The sequence below is a fragment of the Aethalodelphis obliquidens genome, unplaced genomic scaffold (assembly GCF_003676395.1).
Source record: "Aethalodelphis obliquidens isolate GAN/ISIS:26980383/991018 unplaced genomic scaffold, ASM367639v1 scaffold31, whole genome shotgun sequence".
In the NCBI taxonomy this organism is placed as follows: domain Eukaryota; kingdom Metazoa; phylum Chordata; class Mammalia; order Artiodactyla; family Delphinidae; genus Aethalodelphis; species Aethalodelphis obliquidens.
In genome coordinates, this window is record NW_020837975.1 from 12,143,770 (window position 1) to 12,165,691 (window position 21,922).

A 21,922-nucleotide genomic window follows, 5' to 3' on the forward strand; every position below is an offset into this window, starting at 1 on the left:
GGCAGAGTGGCCCCCTGGCCATCCGCTTGCTCTTTTATATCCGTCCTGTTGTTGGAGAACAAGGCAGCTTCAGAGCAGAACTTGGCACACACCAAATGCACGCAAAGAGGTTGCAGAAGATAAAGCATGGTGGTTCCCAGCATACGCTGTGCTGTCAGCTGGATCTGGGTTCAAGTCTCACTCTGCCACTGACTGACTAGTTGTGTGACCTGAGGCAGATTATCTAACCCTCTCTGTTTTAGTTACATAGAATGCTAGTACCTACTTTGCAGGAATAGTGTCAGGATTAAATGAGGTAAAATGTGTCAAATATTTGGCATGACTCCTGGCAATAAATCAGGGAACAGCAAACACAAGGTTTTGTTTGAATGACAATGGTGACGTCAGTGATGACCCTTGATAGAAAAACTCAAGATGAAATGAAGTCCTCAGTCATGTCATGGATGGGCTTTGGGGCCCTGCCTTTCCCCCCAGTTCTAATCCCCTCCCTCTGTCAGATCAGAAGCTCCTTGAAGAAGGCAACTTTATCACCCCCCAGGTAAGTTTGTACTATGGTGTAAAAAGCTTACTGACTGCGCAATGTAGGTAAGTCACTTCATATCTCTGAGCCTCACTCAGTTTTCTTGCCTGCAAAATGGGTTAATAGTATTGACCCTATGGCATCTTGTGAAACTTAAATACAGTGATATTTGTTCAGTACTGAGTATAGTGCATAGGCTATATTTGTGCAATAAAAAGCGGCCATCAGTAGAAACGAACACAACATTTTAAGTCGACTATACGCCAATAAAAAATTTTTAAAAATAGCAGTAATCAGTATTACCTTTAGTAACTTGGCAATAAGTGATTCTCTGTGCTGTTTCTTAAATAAACCTCAGAATTTATTGAAAAACAAAAGCAGCCATGATGACACTTGGATTAGGTGTCTGAAGATCAAGTTCAAATCCTAGCCCTGAGAGCTGCTAGCTGAGGGATCTTGAACCAGGAGATTGTTGGGAAAACCTACCAAGCTCCCTGGTTGCACTTAGTAAAGTGCTCACAAAGCTGAGGTGTCATTTTTTATAATGGGGACCCTCAGAACCCCTGCATGAATGAGTGACTGAGAAACTGACAGGCACCTCCCTGAGGGCTTCTCCAAGCTGCAAGCCTGGAGGCTGGACTCCACGACTAAGAGGCCTGCCCGACTTCCAGCTCGCTAAGCTGCAGCGCCGGAGTGCCTGCTGCCTCACCCCGAGGAGAGACGCCCTTTCCAGCTGGTGGTCTGGAGGAGCCCGCTTAGCACCTCTCCAGCCTGTGTTTCTGCTGATCCGGCCCTAGACACCTCCGCCTCTAACAAGCAGGCTGGCCGGGATGGGACGAATCAGGTCAGGAGAGAAACAACCTCTGAAGTGAGACCTCATTGGGCAGTGGGGAGGTCACTGTCCAGTCAAGTGGATGGAGGAGCAGAGCTGTCCCCACCCACCAAATAGTCTCAAGTTCAGCTGGATGGACAAGGCTCTAACCCTGACTCTCTCATGGAATTGCTGTGTGACCTTGGGCAAGTCACTTTCCTCCTCTGTGCTTCAATGTCCAATTCTGACATTCTAGAATTCCACAAGAATATCACCAGGAGAGGGGTGACAGGAGCAAGGGAGAGGCAGGAGGAAGGAAGGCAAGGCACAGTCATCAAAGAGCTGTGGGAGTTCGGGCACCAGGTCCCCAATTCTGAGCACACGTGGGATTTGGCAACAGAGTGACCGGGGTTCTGGGCTTAAATCCTGACTCATAACTTATGGGCTGCATAATCTTTACCCCAGTACTTAACTTCCCAGAACTTCAGTCTTGTTGGTAAAAGCAGTCTGCCAACCTAATTTGCAGAGTCATATGAGGATTAGAAGTAAAGTATGGAAAGCACTGGCATACGATATATACTCAATAGACCATATATGTATCTAGTGAATGCTTACCTACTTTATCATCTATCATCTATCTATCATCTGTCCATATCTATCTATCTATCTATCTATCCATCTATCTATCGTCATAGTTTTTATAGAGAATGCTAACACCATCCAACCCACCCATCTCCCAGAAGGACCTCTGGCGGTGGCGAAGGTGAACTATCTGGGGGGAATGGTGGGTTGCCTGGGGGTGGGCCCTTTGTGCTGAGTGGGAAGGTAAGCTTCACTGTGGAATTCCTTCATTTGTCACGAGTTTCCAGGTGAGGCTGGCCTGGCCTAGAGGTGCATCACCCTGGTTTTAACTGGGAATAACTCAAAGCAGTATTGTTGCCCTCCCCCTCCCCCTCCCCTCCGCAAGCCTGGGGCAGCAGCTCCTGTGGGGACAATGAGCCCCTAAATGTGCTTTAAGGCCCCTGGAGGATGGCCCTGTGGGTGTGTGATCTTAGTATGGAAGTAATCACGGGAGCAAATCTAATGTGAGTAAATCACAGACTTCCATCTGTAACTTTCTGGTGGTCTCCCCAGCACTGTATATTGGGGTGCATGGGTCTGAGGCTCCAGAAATTGGTTTGCTTTCTTCCCTCTTCTGGTCCAGGCTGGGAGGGGTGTCGCTGGGCTGCAGAGGGGGCAAAAGGCGGGTGAGCGGCCTGCCCCTCTCCCACCCACACAGGCGGGATGGAGGCTGGAGCCCGGCGGGGGAGCTGTGTGTGTGTCCGCTGACTGGTGTGTATGTGTGTAGGTGTGTTGTGTGTGTGTGTGTGTGTGTGTGTGTGTGTGTGTGTGTGTGTCTACTGACCAGACTAGAAGCATCATTGGTGTGTGAGTAGATGAGAGGAGGGTGTTGGCTTGAGGCTGTGAGCCTCTGTGAGCATTTAAAGGAGGTGAGCATTTGAATGAGTCAGAGCCTGGAGAAAACACCCTCCAGGGGCCCGCAAGGCTCCTCGTGGTCTGGCCCCACTACCTCCCTGCCCCATCTCCTGGACTCTGCCCCTAGCTCTCTCCCGCTGCTGCGGCCACCCTGGCCCCCGTTGCTCCTCAGACATGCTCCAGCCTTGAGGCCTCGCCCTGGCCGGTCCCTCTGCCTGAAATGCCCTTCCCGCAGACCTGTTTGGCTCACCTCCTTCAAGTCTCGGTCCTGACTCACCTTCTCAGTGAGGCCCGCCGGGCCACCCTATTTAATATTGCAATTTGCCCACCCCCTGGGTAAGACAGAGCTCCTTACCCTGCTCTGCAGGTTCCTTTTTGCGTAACACTGATTTTCTCCCCTCACCTCTATAATTTGCCCATATATCATGCTTGTTGCCCGTTTCCCCCTCGAGGACGAGGATCTCCAGGTGTTCTGTTCGCTGATGCGTCCTGAGCACCCAGAACAGTAGCATTTATTTGACAGCATATTTGCCTCTAGTTTCTCATCTGTAACACGGGGACAATAAGAGAAGCTATCCACTTCAGAGAGTTGTTGGGCAGATTAAATGAATGAATACCTAAAAGCACCGAGAACAGTGCTCGGCACACAGCTTAATACATGTTAGCTGTTGTTGTCACACTCCATCACTGCTTGGGAGGTGGAATTGAGTGAGTGATCCGTGTGAGGGACCCAGCACGCCGGCCGTCACCCAGGGGTGAAGGTGCTTACTAAACGCTTCTCGCTTCACTCTCACCCCACCCCTTAAAAATTCCCAGGAAGGAAAATTCCCTGACCCCTTCCAGTCATGGAGCCCGTATTTTTGGGCCCTCTTTGGGTTAGTTATCAGTAAATTTACTATCTGTTCGGGTTTTGTTGTTGTTGTTTGTTTTTTATCAAAGGAAGAAGCAAGCAAGAACCCAGCCTGCCCCACCCTGGGCTGCATAGCTCCCAGGTCCTATAGGTAGTTAATAGCATGTGACTAACAAGCACATCCTTTGTTGGGTGTGATAGCAGCTTGGACTACGCGGCACCTGAGCCCAGGAGTCAGGTGCCCAGATTCTTCTCCCAGCTCTGCAACCCCCGATAGGCTGGATGACTGGGGCACGTCCCAACCCCAATCTGAGTCTCTGCTCTTCCCTGGTAAGGGGCTGGGATTAGACCATTGCTAAAGTCTTTCCAGACTCATCTGTTCATCCGATTTTTATGGAGCACCTGTTACGTGCCAGTGCTGCTAGAGGGGATACAGCAGTGAGCAGAGGACACAGGTCCTTGTCCCGTGAAGTTGACGTTCTGGGTGGGGGGAGGGTGAACAGTAAATGATTAACACAATTGGTAAATCATGTACTATGTTAGAAAGTGGAGTGTGCTATGGGCAAGAGAAAAAGCAGAGCAGATTAAGAGAAGGTGAAAGGGTTTGGGCGTGGGGAGGGCAGACTCAGCTCCATGTGGGCTGCTCAGGGATAATCTCCTTTAGCGGTGACATCTGAGGTGAAGGACATCTTACATTCCAGGAACCTACGAATCTCTGTGATTCTCTGTTCCGTTCGGGGTCCCCTGGAGTCCCCATCTCTTATTTTCTCTCCTTCTCTGAGCACACTGAGCCCCAGCTTGCCCAGTGGGTGACGGGGCCAGAAGACAGGTCAGCCCAGTCCCCAGTGGTGGTGACTGATCTATCACCGTCTTTATTCACATTCCAATATTTCACGGCTCCCGTGGCTCTGATGGAATCAATATGACCTTTTATTCTTCACCTCGCTTAAGGCTCAAGGTCAACAGCCCAGCTGCGATCTATCGGCTGCTCCCTCCACTGGCTGTCTGTGAGCCAGGGAGCCCCATGGCTGCCAGAGATTCATGGCGCCACCTCCCAGCCCCACGCTCCGCCTGCCCCCAAGCACTGGGCCTGGGCCTTGCCTGGCTGAGGAAGCAGCAGCCACGGTGGCTCAGGGGACCATGGCTTATTGAGGGCAGAGACCAAGCCATAAACCTCCCCCCTCTCCCCTGAGCACTGCCCATCACTAAGGTTGAACCCATGACCCGGGTTTCATTTCAGTCCTGGGAGGGGGCAGCCACGGGAAGGCCAAGCAGCCACGGTTCAAAGGGCAAGTCATACATTAGAACGCCAAGGGCACGGCCATCAGTTTTCTCAGCATGGAGAAGGGACGAAAAGGCATCGGCCTGCCTGCCTCAGATGGAACCCTCCAGGCCCTTCCGGCAGCCGAGGCCCCTGCTTTCAGAGAAGCCTGGTTTTGCCTGTCAGACACCACCAGCACTCCTGGAGGTTCTTCCACTTGTCTGACGGAGACCCATCCCTGCAGCACCCGCCTCTTTCCTCTCGTTTCCTCCTTATGTGTGGGTGGTGGGTGGGAAGGGATGGTCTGGTTCATACTTCCCCTGCTTCCTCATGGTAGTCTGAGTGACACGGGCTGCTGGTCTGGGTTCGCTAATAGATTAGGTGGCTGGGAAGGGGTGGCTAGACAGTCTAGAAAGGAAACGCAGTCTCTGGCCTGTATTTTGAACACACCACCTGTGACCCTAAGATACCATCTTGCTCCTCTCCATCCTAACTCATGTCCTGGGAGGAAAAGGAGGGGTCAGGAGCTCTCTGGAGCACAGCCAACCTGGGTTTGAATTCTGGCTCTGCCACTTCCAAGCTGGGAGAACTTGGGCAGCTTACTTACCCTCTCTGATCCCAGAGATTCCTACCCTGCAAAGCACCCATAATAGTCCCAGCTGTCTCCCAGGGGTGGTGCACATGCTCGATGTGGGGTGGGGGGGGGGGGGGGGGAAGCACAGAGGAAGCACTCAAATGCTAAATGTGTATTAGCAAGGCCTCGAGGTGCAGACTCTAGAGCCAGTCCACCTGGGTTCAAATCCCAGGTGGGACACCTTGGGTAAGCTTCTTAACCTCTTCGGGCCTCAGTTTTCTCATCAGGATAATAACATCTCATGGGGATGTTGCAGGAATTAAATGGGCCAATAAATGGAAAGCACTTAGAAGAGCACCTGGCACGTAATCATTTCTCAGAAAGGTCGGCTCCTATCATCATCACCATGACTGGAGGGGAAACCATCTGCGATCACTTGGCACTTTTGACCTAAGCCCCATCAACTGGTTTTGGGATTTATAATCCACCAACCTCCAACCAAGCTTATAAAGGGCCTTGCAACATAAAAACATATATAAAACGAGACGAGTAAATTTTTAAAATGCTTTATGGCAGATCATGAGACGGCAAGAAGGCTTGAAATAGAGGACCCCAGGATGCTTGCTGTGATGGCCAAACAGTAACCTCACTTACAACCCCCGCATACCCACCAGGTTGCCACACAGTGCTGGGCCACTTCATCCTGGGAAGAGCCTCGGGAGGAGGGGGCGTGATGGCCTCAGAACATGTGAGGGCCACCCTTTCAGTGTGGGACTTGGACCAGAGGAGGCCAGTGGGGCTGAGGCAGCCTTCAGATGAGGGGCACCCCTGGCCCAGTCCACTTTGCTCTGGTCAGGCCACATCCAGCATACTGCCCACTGCTGGATCCCACACACGCAGAGGGATGGCACAACCTGGTACACATCTGAGGCAAGAGACCAGGAGATGTGCCACAGGACCCACCCCAGGTCCCTTCCTGCTCCAGGGACAGACATGACAGCCCTTTACCTGTAATCCCTCCCACGTCTCTTCACTGATCGCCCTCCTACTTGACCTTCTGGGTCACCTCCAGGAAGCCTTCCCTGACCGCCCCAGGCTCTCATAGGCTCACACAGCTTATCATACCTGTAGTATCTGAATCAGTGACTACACAAGTACCTAGTCCTTTAATGCCTGTCTCCCCGGGAAATGTGAGCTGCAGGAGGGCAGGGGTGTCCCATTCTCAGCTGTCTTCCCCGTGAGTGGCCCAGACCCAGCATCATAAATACCTCTTGAATGACTAAAAGTAAAAGGCGAAAATGGACGGTGGCAGGGAGGGAAGATGTTGCATCTGAAAAAAATAGCACTAGGTGAACCATGAGAATTATCTGCAAAAATTAAATAGACATATTATGGAAGAAGAATGAGTTTTATTCCTGATGAGAATGAAGACAGAATCTACGGCTAGGAGGTAGAGGGAGATGGAGTTTGGGGCCTGTAAAAAAAACTTCTTAGCTTAAAGGCACCCAGCAGTGGTCTGGCCTCTTGAATAAAAAAGAGGGCAGGTTCCTGGGTCTGGAAGTTATCCCCACGTGGGGCCAGTCAGCATCCCAAGGAGGTGGTAGGCGTGGGAGTGGTCAGTAGGAAGGGTGGTGGGCATCATAAGGATTCATGAACAAAGGAGAGAGCTGGCCTGGATGACTTTGAACTGCCCCCTTTTCACACTGGACTTTTTTCAGTCTATGAGAGTAGCAAGAACTAGGCCCATTTTAAAGATAGAACAACAGAGTCACAAGAGAGTTTAACAAATGAACAGCTGAATTGGTCCCCAGACCTTGGCTTTTCCTCCCTTTCCCTGAGCTCTCTCAAGCCCTCGGCAATGTGTCCACACAAGGGAACTAGGCTTTGAGGATGCCTGATGACCCCTTCCTTACCCCCTCTCCCTCCTCCTGTTAGAGCCTCCACTGTGCCCTCCATCATGTCTGCATCCTCTGTTGGCCAGTCCCAGAGGAAACCACTTGAGTATCTCCCATGGCAAATGCAAAGAAACACATCTCTAATGGTGGGATTTCAGATCTTCTGATCTTTTGTGAAGGCAGTATTTTTGGATGGGATTCTATTCCTAGGCCCACTCTAGGCAGGACGAGGGAGACTGGAGTTTGGGTCTGGACCTGGGCAATCCTTTCCCGACCTCAGGAAGGTAGGCTCCACCCACTCACTTCTTCTGCAGGACAGAAGCTTCTTTCCAGCCCCCCTACCTGAGGGCAAGGACTGCTGAACACCAGCCTAGCCAACCTGAGAATTTTCAAAGCCTCCCTGTTCCACGCAGACCTTCTTTAGATCGATAGTCAAAGCTTGGCGGAAAAGCAGCCTTGGGAACCAGCCCTTGGCACTGGCTCATAGACGGTGGCATTCTGACGGGTGGTAAAAATATCTCTCTGGTGTTCAGTGCCAGCTGCCGCCACCATCTCAGCTTCTAAGATCCTGTCTCCATGCCCAGGACCTCAGCAACCTCCGCACCTGTCCACACACACACCCCAGGAGACAGAACACAGGTCACCCAGCCCCTGACCACTGGCCACCCTCACACCCACAAATCCCACCGCAATTGTTGCAGCCAGGCACCAGCAAAAAAGGCCCTTAAGAGCCACCAGAGAGGGAGATGTATTCTCAGAAATACATTCCTAATGAGCTAATTAAACAAGAACATAAATAATTACTCCCTATCAGAGGGAGAGGACTTGGGGGCGGGGGGGTGACTGAGGGGCTGGGACAGTGATGGGTGAGCTGTGATGCTCTGGAGGGGGAGATGGGAAACTCCTGTCCACTGTGGCTGTGGGTTGGGCCTCAGGGAGGTTCCCGGGCCAGGGAGATGGAGCCCCAAGGAGTCTGCCAGAAACATCATCACAAAATGCTGCTTTGTTCCCTACCTGAGTGTTTCCTGCTCACTCACGTGCCCACGCCCTGACCTCCCTCCACCGTCATAACAAGCCCAAACGGGAAATTTTGGTGGAAGGGGTCGTTCCCCCCATTTTATGGATGTTGACATTAAGGATCAGACATTGCTAAGACCCCTGAAACCGTCCTCTACCTGGTCTCCCTGCTTCCACCCCTGCCCCGATAGTCTCTTTTCCACTCAGCTGCCAGAACCTTCTTTCTTAGTCACATCATGCCACTCTCCAGTGTTCAACCACCCAATGGCTCCCATCCCATTCCGGATAAAGTCCAAGGCCTCGCCATGGCCTATGAGGCCCTATATGGTGCAGCCCCATCCAGTTCTCTAACCTCATTCACTGTCACCCTTCCTCCAGACTCCCTGGAGTCTTGCTGCGTCTCCAGCATCCTACCCTAAGGGCCTTCGCACTTGCCTGCTTCCCCTGCATGGCTCTTCCTCTCACTCCATTCAGGTCTCTGTTCCAAGTTCACTCTTTAGAGAGGCCACCTCTGACCACCCATGTAAAACAGCGGCTCCCCAGTCTCTGTCTCCTTACACTACTCATTTTTCTTCCTAGTGCACATTTAAATTTTTTCCTCCATAAGAATGGAAGCTCCTTGTAGAAAGCACTTTGCCTATCTTGTTCTAACCCTATGGTCTTGACTAGATTCTACCCCAAAGCAGACACAAAATAAGTATTTACTGATTGAATAAATAAAAGTCTAGATACCAAAAGTCGAAGTGTGGTTTGTGCCTAGACTATCCAGTTCCAAATCCAGAGTTTCTCCACCACAGGTCATTTCTCCCCTCAGAACTTGACCATGGTTCCCCACTGCCAACAGGAGAAATCTTGCAGTCAGGAACAGAGCACTGGTTACACACTCCAGCTCTACCACCTCCAAGCTGGGGGACCTTGTAAGTCCTGTCACCTCCCTATGGCTCAGAGTCTTCAACTGTCAAATGGCAATATCATACCTCACAGGGTTAATGTACCAAATAAGAGAATAACTTACACAGCACATCTTTAAAATAATACCTAGAATGTAGTAAGGGCTCAGTAAATATAGCTATTGTGTGTGACACTCAAGGCCACCCTCTGTCTGCCCTCTTCCATCCTCTCTGAACAAACGTCTTATTATTTCCCTAGACCAGAGGGTCTCAAAGAGTGGCCCCCAGATGGACAGCTCAGCATCACTGCGAGAATGCATTAGAACTGCAGATTCTCCGACCCCACTCCAGACCAAATGAGTCAGAAGCTCAGGGGGGCTGGGCCCTGTATCAGTGTGCTAACAAGTCTGCCAGGTTCTTCTGATGCGTGCTCAAGTCTGAGAACCATTGCACTAGAGACAGCCTTTTCACCAGGTAAGCCAGGTGTGGTAGACTGAGCTGTTGGACCTGGTTCTTCACTTCTCTCTAATAAGATTAAAACCTCCACAGCCTTGCTGTGGCCTGACAGTGGGTGATATGCAGGCCCTGCTTGGCCTTGTAACTTGCTTTGGCCCATGGGATTTAGCAGATGTAATGCCAGCAGAGGCTTGGCATTTGCTTCTTCACCTGCCCACTTGCATTTCTGCTATCACCATGAGAAGAACATACTCTGGGTGGCCACTACACCCTACACCCTGGGCTCCAGAACGAGATACACAGAGAAGATCTAAACCAGACCCAGAGCCTGGAGCCCAACCCAGCTGAGACCAGGTGAACTCCAACCAACCTGCAGACCCACAAGTAAGAAGATTCAATAGGTTGTATGTCACGTAGATTTTGAACTTGGTTGTCACGCAGCACTATCCTGGTGACACTGACTAATATACTGGGGCTCTCAGGGGTCCTTGACCAGGCCTGATCATTCCTGCCTCGGCCTCTTTATTGCTTCCACCTAAAAGAGCTAACCCCTCCCCTCTTCCTTCCAAATCCCACCTACTCCCCCCGGACACAGCTTATACCTCACTCCACCTGCTCCCAGAAGCTCTGCCCCATCCAGCCACAGAATACACCCCTCCCAACCCAGGCATGTGAATGCACTTCCATTAGCTCATGAAAAAGCTCAAGCGTATCAAGTTCACCAAGCAAATTCATTTACATTTTCACCTTTTGGGTGGCTAATTACTAAGCTGGAATGCCCCTTAACTTAGTATCATCACTAACTAATTACCTGGTTAGAAGGTTAAGGGTCTTATAGTTCCGTGTGGTGTTTAATTTCTGAACAAGTACCTTCCTGACGCTGCAACAGTAGTTAGTTCCCACCCACATCATCAGCCCTGCAGCCACAGCACAAGTGGGAGCCCGTCTTTGGAGCCCACCCCAGCTAGAAATAGCTCTCCTTTGTAAATAGCTAATGAGCTTGTTCATGCGTGTTGCATGTCTCCATTGCCCTGCTTTCACCTTGGGCTGGCATACCACAGTCTGGTTTTGTCTGATTCTGTGGGCTCACCACCCCCCACCACCTCTGAGGCTCTGAAGATGATGGGCCTTAATCTGACTTCATGTTTGGAACCCTTCTGTCACCTACGGGGTGCCCACTCTCGTCACACACACACATGCCGGACCACAGGCCTAATTGGCAAGGACTCAGACATCCCTCTTGGCTTCTCTCTCTGTCTCAGTGTCTCTAGAGATGAGCAAAGAGCACGCACAGAGTGGCAGAAAATCAGCCCAGATCACCTTCCTTCCCAGGCTGGCCTCAGCTAAACTACACACTGGCTACTGGCTCCCGGGATCTTGTGGGCAGGTGCCAGGAGACGTGGATGACACAGACGCTTTCGCCCATATGGCTCTGTGGCGGTTGCACTCCTGCCCAACATCCATCCTCTTCTTCTAACTCCCCTGCAGAGCCCTGATTTTATTTGGGAAAGCAACATGCCTGAGCAAATGACCAACTTTCTCGGGCTCTGACGTGGTCTGAGGAAATACAATGAGATGGAAGCAGGAGTCATCGGGTGGGACTTCTGGGGGACTCTTTAAAGGGGCTGACTCATCCAGAAGGTTGGTACCTGTCTTAGTTGGGCTTTCCCGGGAGCAGACTCTAAGATGAAAATTTGAGTGCCAGTACTTTATTTGGGAGGTGGGCCCAGGATTCTCTGGAATGGGCAAGAAAGGCCAAACAGGCTGTTTCGCTTAGCAACTTACCCTTGTGCGCAATCTGGGCTCAGTCCTACTGGGACCCTCTGGGAGACAGCACAGAACATGCCTCAGCTGTCCTTCTTCTTTCCCCCTGGGGGAGGAAGCTGGGGTATTAATCCTCCAACTCCCTCTGGCATAGGGTGGGGCTGCTCCTGGGGACGTCAACTCTCCTGCACTTCAGCTGCCCTCCCTGTGGGCTGGGCACACCTGAGGAAGTCCCAGAGGGAAGGGTCAGTGAGCCACATGTTGAAGACCGCAACTGACCTAAGAAGGAGCTTCAGTCCCTGAGGTCCATGGAACTCCCATACCAGCCCTGAGCTATATCCCTCTGGAATTCCATTACGTGACAGAAACAAACCGCCAATTTTGTCAAACCACTACAGTCAGATCTTTGCTACGAGAAGCACTTCACACTATCTGAAGATGCTCTTCACATCTTACATCTTTTATCATTTCACAACATCCTTGTGAGTTATTATCATCCCCATTCTGCAGATGAGAAGCCTGAGGCTCAGAGAAGGAAAGGGAGGGGGATAAGAGACCACGTCTGGAGCCCGGGATTCGATCCTCCTGGTATTAATCGCTAAGCCTCAGCTGAGGGGTAAGAAAAATGACTCCAGCAACTAAAATGCACAGGATGCTTTTGTTTCCTAAATGTTTCACATGCTTTATCTCTTTGGAGATAACCGCATTTGAAGGGGTTTGTATTTCAATGTTATAGACGAAGCAAAGTCTCAGAGTGGTGAGATGACCAGGGCAAGGTAGAGCTGGATGGGAAGCCAGGTCTCCTGACTTCTTCCCTCACCAGAAGTTCAGAGACCAAACCCCAGCCGTGGGATTTACAGCAGCTCTGCCCACCAGTACTGCCCATTCCCTAGGTACAACGGCCCAATGCTGAACACACATCAGAGTCACCAGGGGAGCCTTAACAACACGGATGCCTGGGCCCCACCCCAAGCTGACTCAGGATCCCTTGGAGAGAGGATACAGCTCCCCATGGATTCCGGTGCACAGCTAGGCTTGGGGAACACTGGGGTGGTGGGAAACCTCAGGCTCCAGGTCAGAATGCCTGGGTTTCACACTTCCCCCACCCACAGTTCTCCTGGAGCTGTTACGAGGCTGAAAGGAGCTGGCTGCTGTGAACGTGTTTGGGGGAAATTCTAGTTGTCAGGTGAGTGTTTGTGTTTGGTGTCATTCTGATGGCTGCCACCACCAGCATGATCCCCAAGTCCCAGACACTCCTCAAGCCTAACCCCTCCCTCTGTAAACCTTCTTTGGAAATTTCCTGGTGAGAAATAAGTAATATCCCCACCCGCACCCCCAAACCAACCAAATGTATATAAAATTAACAAGGAACTGGTTCTCTGGTTCTCACTTACTAGAGGGGGAAAAGCCACATTCCAAAAGAAAAGTAGACTGGATGCGCAATTCTACTCCCTTTACTCCTGCTAATTATTTCTCCCTTTGAAGATGTCTTCAGACAGAACTTTTTGAGAATAAAGAGTGAATGACAAGTAGAGAATTTAGTCACTTCTGAACAGATGCCCTGAAGGTTTTTGAATCTGAGTGGAGTCATCTTCTTGTGCAGAGCAGGAGGGGCAGGATGATAAAATGGTGATATGATTTGAGATGCTCTTGGAAGGCACCCCTGAAAAATGTCTCTCCTATGCACAAACTTCCTGTGGGTTTTGAAATTCCACCATTAGAGATTCACTCCTTTGGGTCTTTCAGAGTTTCCAATTGAACTGCGAAGATTTCTGAAAGGGGTGACACCTTATACTTTGATCTCTTAAAACTCTATCAGATTGTTTTCCTAATTTACAGTTCTCTTAGAGTAAGGTTTTGAAGAATGGAGCCACAAGAAGAAGCCTGGAGAACAGGGACAAAAAGAGGGGGCTAAGAAAGGAAAGTGGATAGGCTCCTAATAACAATAAGTAATGACATGTATCCTGTACTTCACAGTTTACTATGAAAGATGCACTTTCAAATAGGTGATCTCATTCAGTTCATGCCACTGTCTATATAACATATGCAGAAAGGAATCTCTGTTCCCATTTTACAGACAAGAAAACAGAGACTGACAGTGACGCAGTGTTTTGCCCATGATCCCAAGACTAGTAAATGGTAGAGTTAGGGTGCAAACTCAGGTTCTAGAAGTCCAACTGCCTCTTTGTCTTCTGTATATTACTGGCAGTGCATTGTGCCTAGTTTTAAAAAAACTACATTTCCCAGCCCCCCTTGCAGACATGTGTGGCCATAAGAGATATAAGCAGAAGTTATTGGGTAGAGTTTCAGAGAACCTCTTCCCCTTTGCCCTCTGGCTCGTCTGCTTTTTATCTTTCCTGCTGTATAGAAAGGAGATGTGAAAGCTAGAGTGCCGGCAGCCATTTTGCACCATGAGGGAACCTTAAGGACAGAAACTGTGTGCTGAGGATGGCAGATCAGAGAGGTAGGAGCTGGGCCCTTGGTGGCCATGCTTCCCAGAAACCCAGGCTAAACTCTCTTCCACTGGACTTGTCTTACACAAGAGACATAAACCCTTATGAACTTAAATCTCATTAGGTTAAGTTTTCTATCCATCCTAATTGCCACGGCTAGGCCTTAGAAATGTGGGGAAAGCAACTAACGCTGGAAGAGAAAATCTCAGCAGACTCCCAGTGGGTTACCCCATCCTTCTGAGAAAAAGAAGTTATAGTTGGTGCCCCCCAGCCCAAGCCTCCAGCCTTAAGGAAGACTCCTTGAGGTATCAGTGAGATGTGCCCCACAGCATGGTACCTGGCATTGGATGCAGGACACCACATTTCTAGTCTTTGCTTTGTGGAACCTTGGGAAATCCACTCAATTCATTAAAGACTTAGTTTCACCATCTATAAAATGGGTATAATATTTGTCCTGTCCATCTCCACTTGTGGACATCAGATTTCTATTGTCAAGCAATGTAAAAGAAATTTAGAAAAATATAAAACCCAAGGCAGGCTGATCTGGCTCTGACCAGGGAGTTGCCAGGGATCTTTCTACCCCACACACCCCAATTTCCTCCTTCACACCTTTTTTTCCTCTGCCTGTCAGGGTTCAATCCACTGTTTCAGGAGAAGCTGAGATGTCAAAGAAGCAGCTGAGTCAAAGAAACTTCCCCCTGTATAGGTGTCAGGTTTTGCATATGGCATGACCCTTCCTTTAGGGAGCACCTGTCCCTAGCAGTTTCTTCCCATATCCACAAGATCCCAGGTTCATCAGTAAATTTGCCTCCACCCCAAGGTGGAGAGGGCTACATTTTCATGGGGTAGGGGGGACCAACTGAGGTGTTGATTCATAAGATCCTGATGGGGTAGAAACTGGCTGAATCTGCCATTTTATTTTTCCCCCAGAGGGGAAACAGAGCAACAGTTAAAAAAAAAACAAAAAAACAATGCCCTAACCCCAGCCCTGCAAAACTCTGTGGGGTGGTTCAGTCTCCCCCAAGGTGGGGAGTATGTCTGACAATCATGGAAGAATATGGCATGGAAAGGGGGGTCTGAAGATAATTGGGGGTCGGGGCATGGAATGGTTACTATCTTCTACCACCTTCAGGCCTCTTGCCTCATAACCCCTCACTTTTTCTACACGGAATTGATGACAACAGACTAAGCTGCACAAAGACAAGGCTGCATCCTGGCTAATTCCACACTGTGCTATAGAAGTATGCTGGCTGTTCCCCTGGCCCTCCTGGGGACTGTTCCAACATCATGCCTGGAGGCAAGTGTTTGTGAATGTCATTTGGGCTGCTAATGACATGCAGGGCACTTAACTTACCATGTCACACGGGGGATGAAGCAGAGCTGGGATGGGCTTCTGCTTTCTCATGCACGAGGGGAGGCCCCCTTCTTTCTGACTCCCCTCTTGCCATCCTTCCTCTTCCCCTCAATGACTCCTCCCCACCTCCCTGACACTGCCCCCATTAATGCCAGCCACTTCCTGAAAGGGCAGGCCCTGGGGCAGACAGATGTGGGAGCTGGCCCTCCCCAGTCACACGGGAAACAGGCCAGGCCCCACTTGTGGACTGTACGTGTCCAGCATGACCCAGGGCTGCCGGCAGGGCTCAGCCGTGTGTACTCAGGGAAGGCAAATGGCTTGGGAAGTCAGCAAAAACCATTAGATAATTAGGGAGCTAATTATCTGATTTAGAAAAATAAAAGCGAGACACTATTTCATAGCCAAATTCAAATCCTGAGTTATCCATGGCTTGGAATTAGCCATGCCTCTGCTCCCCCTTCCTGGTATATCGAATGGAACCTGATGTTTCAGACACAGCTCACAGCCCCCAGGGCTTCTGTAGGCCCATGATGTTGGTCAATGGTGACCTGTCAATGACGTGTCCAATCTGGCTGGACAACTGAGCCTCCACCAAGGTCCCTGTCTGTGGCCTCAGGCCTCAGGACTTAAACCCCTATGAGACAGGGCACCCTAACCCTGGGAGGCAAGATGCCATGTGGCCCCAGCTGGCAAAAGCAGGTGGATTTAGCAAGTGTGGTAACCATACTGTCTTGATCATGGGATAATAAGAAAACAGAGCCATAGACCATCAGGGTAGGCTCACTTAAGTCAAATGTTACAGTTAGGCTGACCACTCAGCATCCCTGACATGGAGTTAGCCGGGTTCTGCTTGAACCCTTCTGGTACGGGCAGCTCACTACTTTATGGCAGCCCTTGTTTATTCTGCTGTTGGGCAGCTCTGATGTTCATTTCCATTCTGTTCAGTTCACCAGGTGTTGACTCAATAGCTGTTGTGGGCCAGGACTTACTAGGAGCTAGGGATCCACAGATGAGTAGGTATGAATAGCACATGCTAGAGAGGAAGAAAGACACAAGCCAAATCATTTTGCAGCCAGATGGAGAGCAATGAGAGAGGTAGGTACAGACGCTGCTATTGGAAATTTTTTATTGTAATGGGTCAGTGCCTGCTTTCGTGTGTGTGTGTGTGTGTGTGTGTGTGTGTGTGTGTGTGTGTGTGTGTTCCTCTCTCCTACTCACACATTCTTTGAATACATTAAGGGATATATGACTCCTTTCCCAAATCCTGTCATCTCCAAGGTAACCTCTGCCCATCTCACAAGATTCTAGAATCCCATTCTCATCAACGGATCTCTGGATATATTGCCATTGGTAAAGATAATCTCTTGAGACTCTGTCATCCTGTATTAAACGTGTTACAGCTCCACTCCGACCAGCTTGAATGATTCAGTGATTAAAATCGTAACCTCCCATGATCTGAGCACTTCACCTCTGTTAACACAACCCAAAATTACAGGAGTCTTTTGGCAGCTCCATCACCTTGTGGCCATGATGTCCTTGAGATCAGCTAAAACTCTGAGCCGATGCCACACAAAATTCCAGTCAACCCAGATGTGCCTCACCTTGAACTCATGCAGTTGAGTTTTTGAACCGAAAGAGAATACATATTTTCTGTATCATTATCCATGTCAATAAGAAAACATACTGAGCAGTACAGAATGGGGGCAGGTATGGGCACAAGGCAGAGGCTTTCTCCCATGCTCACATCAATTTGTTAAGCAACCTGATTACTTGACCAGTTACAAGTCCACTTCATCAGTTCACACGTCTCCATTTTGGCCCAAACACAGGGTAAGATTTTTATCAAGTGTCCTTTACAATTGTGATGTGCTCTGTTTACGGCAGTGAGTCACAGCCATAGAAACTCCTAGGATGTTTTCCAACAGCATCTTTCACCCCAGAGGTTCTGGCCCACTTCCCCCTTGGAGATGCATAGGGGTGAGGGTCTTGTGGAGAATCCTGTGTCAGGAGGGATGTCACTGAGGAGGGCTGCCCTTGTGAATGACAAGGAGGCAGATTGAAAGAACTACTGGGTCACAAACTAGTGAATATAACAAAAAAGAAACAGACTCACAGATATAGAGAACAAACTAGTGGTTACCAGTGGGTGGGAGGGGCAAGATTGGGGTAGGAGATTAAGAAGTACAAACCGTTATGTTTAAAACAAGCTACAATGATATATTGTACAACACAGGGAATATAGCCAGTATTTTGTAGAAACTATAAATGGAATATAACCTTTAAAAATTGTGAATCAGGGCTTCCCCGGTGGCACAGTGGTTAAGAATCCGCCTGCCAATGCAGGAGACACGGGTTCGAGCCCTGGTCCTGAAAGATCCTACATGCCGCGGAGCAACTGAGCCCATGTGCCACAACTACTGAAGCCCGTGTGCCTAGAGCCCGTGCTCCGCAACAAGAGAAGCCACCGCAATGAGAAGCCCGTGCAGCGCAACGAAGAGTAGCCCCTGCTTGACACAACTAGAGAAAGCCCGTGCACAGCAGTGAAGACCCAACACAGCCAAAAATAAATAAATAAAATAAATTTATTAAAAAGAAAAATTGTGAATCACTATGTTGTATACCTGTAAATTATGTAATATTGTACATATATAGTATCAACTATACTTCAATTAAAAAAAAAGAAAGAAATACTGGGTCATAGTGTCCCCTGAAGACAGCTGAATACTTGGGCAGGATTTGTCCCCTGGGAACCCATGCTGGGTCCTGGCAATCAGCATTCTTCGCCAAGGGCTTATAGCCATCTGTTGAGCAATTCTGCCCAGCCTAGCATCCTATGCTCTATGGGGTCTAGTCTTCAAAAGGAGACTATCCACCCTTTTCCCATCTTGGGCACTTCTCTTTCCCTCCATGCTGTCCCAGGCCCACCCCCATGGGCTTGGGAAACTCAGCTAGTGTCCTCTCGTCCTGGGATGTGACCCTTTGGGTGCGTGTGATGTGGCTCTGTTGGCCTTGGTTTCCTCCTTGAGTCTTGGTCTTGCCCTTCCCATGTTGCCTGGATTCCAGTTCTGTCTCTGCTACTTTCCATGTAACACCTTGGGCGAGTTTCTTATATGGGAAGTGGAATAACAATAGTTCTCACCTCCTGGGGTTTTGAGAAAACTCAATGAGTTAGTACCCATAGGGCCCTCAGAATAGCGCCCGGTTCAAGTAAGCTCTCAGCGCAGATGTGTACCATTATTGCTGGCCCTGTTCTTGCCGGGGAAGGTGGAGGCCAATTGGAAACTGTGCAGCTTTCCCTGTGGCTCTTGTCTAGTCCTCCTGCAGCCTCCTTCCTAACCAGCACATTTGTCCTTCCTGCTGTGAACGTGGATTAAGAGCCCTGCCCTCTGTGCAGTGTGTGCTCCTCTTTAATATTCATCTTTGGATAGAAGCCTTTCTGCCCCGCTTTTGTACACATCCCTGTTGAAGGCCGAGCGTGTCACAGAGCCACTGTGCAGCCCACTGGTGTCTCTTCTTTCTTATGGGCACAGTTTGCTTTCTAAAAATCCACTGTATCCTTCTTGGAGTCTCCCATTTGTCCTAACAGCCAGCTTCACTGTTAGGGTGAGGGCAGCACAGCCATGGCGGCTAAGTCTAGGCACTGAAACCAGAGGCCTGTGTTCAGATCAGTCCTGCCTCGTTCTGGCTGCACAACCTTGGGAGAGTTTTAATTCTCTTGGTCTTTTATATTTCTTGGTATGTCCAGGAGATTTAAATGAGATATTTACTTCTTGGAAAGCGACATTGAAACCCACAGTAAGCTGGCAATAATGTTGTCTGGTGATTGCTGTTACTATGATCGGGCTACAGACTCACGCTGTCCTTTTTCTCTAAATTTTGGAAATCCAACTTCTTAAAGATTGAATTGCATATCTAACCATACTCTTCCCGTTTCTCGCCCAGGATGGCAGACAAGATAATGGTCTCAACTCTCACCATTACTGTTACTACAACCATCACTATTGCTAATAACAATAATAATAATTTGTATTCCTTGAACACTTACTATTACGTGCCTGCACTGTTTGGAGAGCTTTCCGTGCTGCTTCTCTTCTAATCTTCAAGACCACAATAAGGGGAAATCTGCATTGTTATCTGCATTTTTTCCCTAAGATTTCTGATGTTTCCATTTACTTCATTTTATTGCACGTTGCTTTGTTGCACTTTGCAAATATTGTTTTTTACAAATTGAAGATTTGGGGCAACGCTGCATTTAGGAATTCTATAGGGGATATTTTTCTAACAGCATTTGCTCACTTCATATCTGTGTCACATTTTGGTAATTCTCGCAAAATTTCAAACATTTTCATTATTGTTCTATTTGTTATGGTGTCTGTGATCAGTGATCTTTGACATTACTACTATGACCCACTGAAGGCTCAGATGATGGTTGGCATTTTTTAGCAATAAAGTATTTTTTAGTTAAAGTTTGTACTTTTTTTAGACATAATGCTGTTATACACAATAGACTACACTATAGTGTAAGCATAACGTTTATATGCACTGGGAAACCAAAAAAAGTCATGTGGCTCGTTTTATTGCAACATTCACTTTCTTGGCGTGGTCTGGAACCCAACCCAAAATATCTCTGAGGTGTGCCTATATTTCTATCTATAAAGCTAGCGTCTCCAGGATCTCAATCACCAAATAAAAGCACTTTGAATTCAGCTTTGAGTGACTTCAGAAGTACACCTCCGATCCCTCCCGCGGCCCTCGGAGGGTTTCTGAGACCCCCAGGGAGGGGTACCATCTTGGCAACCTTGGCTTGCTGCCACCTTGATGCCAGTATCTCCCCCTCACAAACTGCATGTCCCTTCATCCTGCACCTTTGCAAACCTCAGAGCTGGTAGCTTTTTGCCTTTACACTTTATATCAAAGTCAAAACCATATAATAAATTCACAAGTGAAGAAATATACTTATTTTCAAAAGGTCAACCTCACAAGGTATCAAAGAAATGCAAATTAAAGCAAGGTCCATTTTTCACCTATGAGATTGGCAAAAATGAAAGTAATTATATATTCTATAATTGGCAAAGGTGCAGTCAAAATGGGCACTGTCACCTTCCACCGGTGAGAGGATAAATAAATGTTTATATGCAATGTATAAAGGTTATAATTTACCCGTGAAACCAGTGATTCAACCCTTAAGAAAATATGCTAAGGAAATCACTGAAGTTGCACAAATGTATTTATGTACAAAGATACATCCATTGCTGCATTACTTTTTTTTCTTTGCTGCATTACTTTTAATATTGAAAACTGGAAACAACCTAAATGTCCAACAATAGAAGACTGATTAAATAAATTACGGTATAGCCAAAGGAAAAGCACTTTAATACCAGGGGATCTAAGCGAGCTACAATGTTGAGTGGAAAGAATTAAGAAACAAAAGGACACACTAGATTGATCATAAGTATTATTTTGAACTGAAATAAAACTTAGAGGCCAAATGCTCCTGGTTAATTTTGAGTGGTGGGATTACAGGTCATTTTTTTCTCTCTCTTTATCATTTTGTCTATGTTCCAAATTTTCTACAAAGACTATTACTTTTATAAGTAGGAAAAATATATATGCAGATTGTTTAATTTCATATATATATGAATACATAACATATATTGTTTAATTTCATATATATATGTATATATATATACATATGACATGCATATACTTCAGTTAAGTTCTAATGTTGTTTTCTCTACATCCTGAGAATGAAGCTGTTCTCCAGACAAGCTACACATATGACGCCAGGTAAGGGAAGTTCCTTGGCTCCTGCAGCTTCCATGGTGTACCCACCCTCCATCTCATGGACTCCGTTTGGTGAATAAATGCCTTCCTTTCCCCACAGCTTCCCATCCAGAGACCGATTCATCAACTGAGAAAGTCAGAGTTGGAAGAAACCTCATTGACAGATCAAGGTTCTTGACCTCTCTTGTACCGTGGACGCTTCAGCTGTCTGGTGAAGTATATGGGATCCCCTCTCAGAATAATCATTTTAAATGCATACAATAAAACACACAGGATTTCAAAAGAAACCATGCATTCCTTGAGCTGTAAGATTCTAGGCCATGTCTGTCATGTTCAACACAAGCTAAGGCTGGCCAAGGAGGAAACACACCTGTGGTCAGCCCCCGACCCTTTGGCCTGGACCTATCATCTGTGGGCACCTCCCTCCCTCCGAAAAACATAGGCAATTCTGTTGCAGCTTTTCAGTCTTAATCTCCCTTTCTATCAGCCTAGGAAATGGCCCTTTGATTATCACAGAAGGAGATGAACATCAGTGTCTCCATTTCCAGATGAGGAGACTGACACCCAGAGTGGTCAGGACAGGTGGGCAGGATGGCCCCACCTCTAATATTCAGTAGGCTCACATGACCTGCTCTGGTTAATCAGAGCTCATCCAGGGCTTCTGAGGGACCAACTGGGACATGAACGCTCTTCTCCTTCTAGGGCTGCCTAGAGGAAAGATGTTGTCTGAGGGTGAAGCCAAACCAGAAGAGAAATGAAACTTAGGGAAGCTAAGAAACTGAGAATGCAGGACGTTTGTGGGGCCTTTGATCTACCC

General features: G+C 48.4%; 1 protein-coding gene across 1 annotated transcript in view; it reads right to left on the minus strand.

Moving 5' to 3' along the window:
* LRFN2 (leucine rich repeat and fibronectin type III domain containing 2) overlaps nt 1-21,922 on the minus strand; it is a 176,560-nt gene that overhangs the window by 12,567 nt on the left and 142,071 nt on the right. The gene's annotated exons all lie outside the window — the stretch shown is intronic.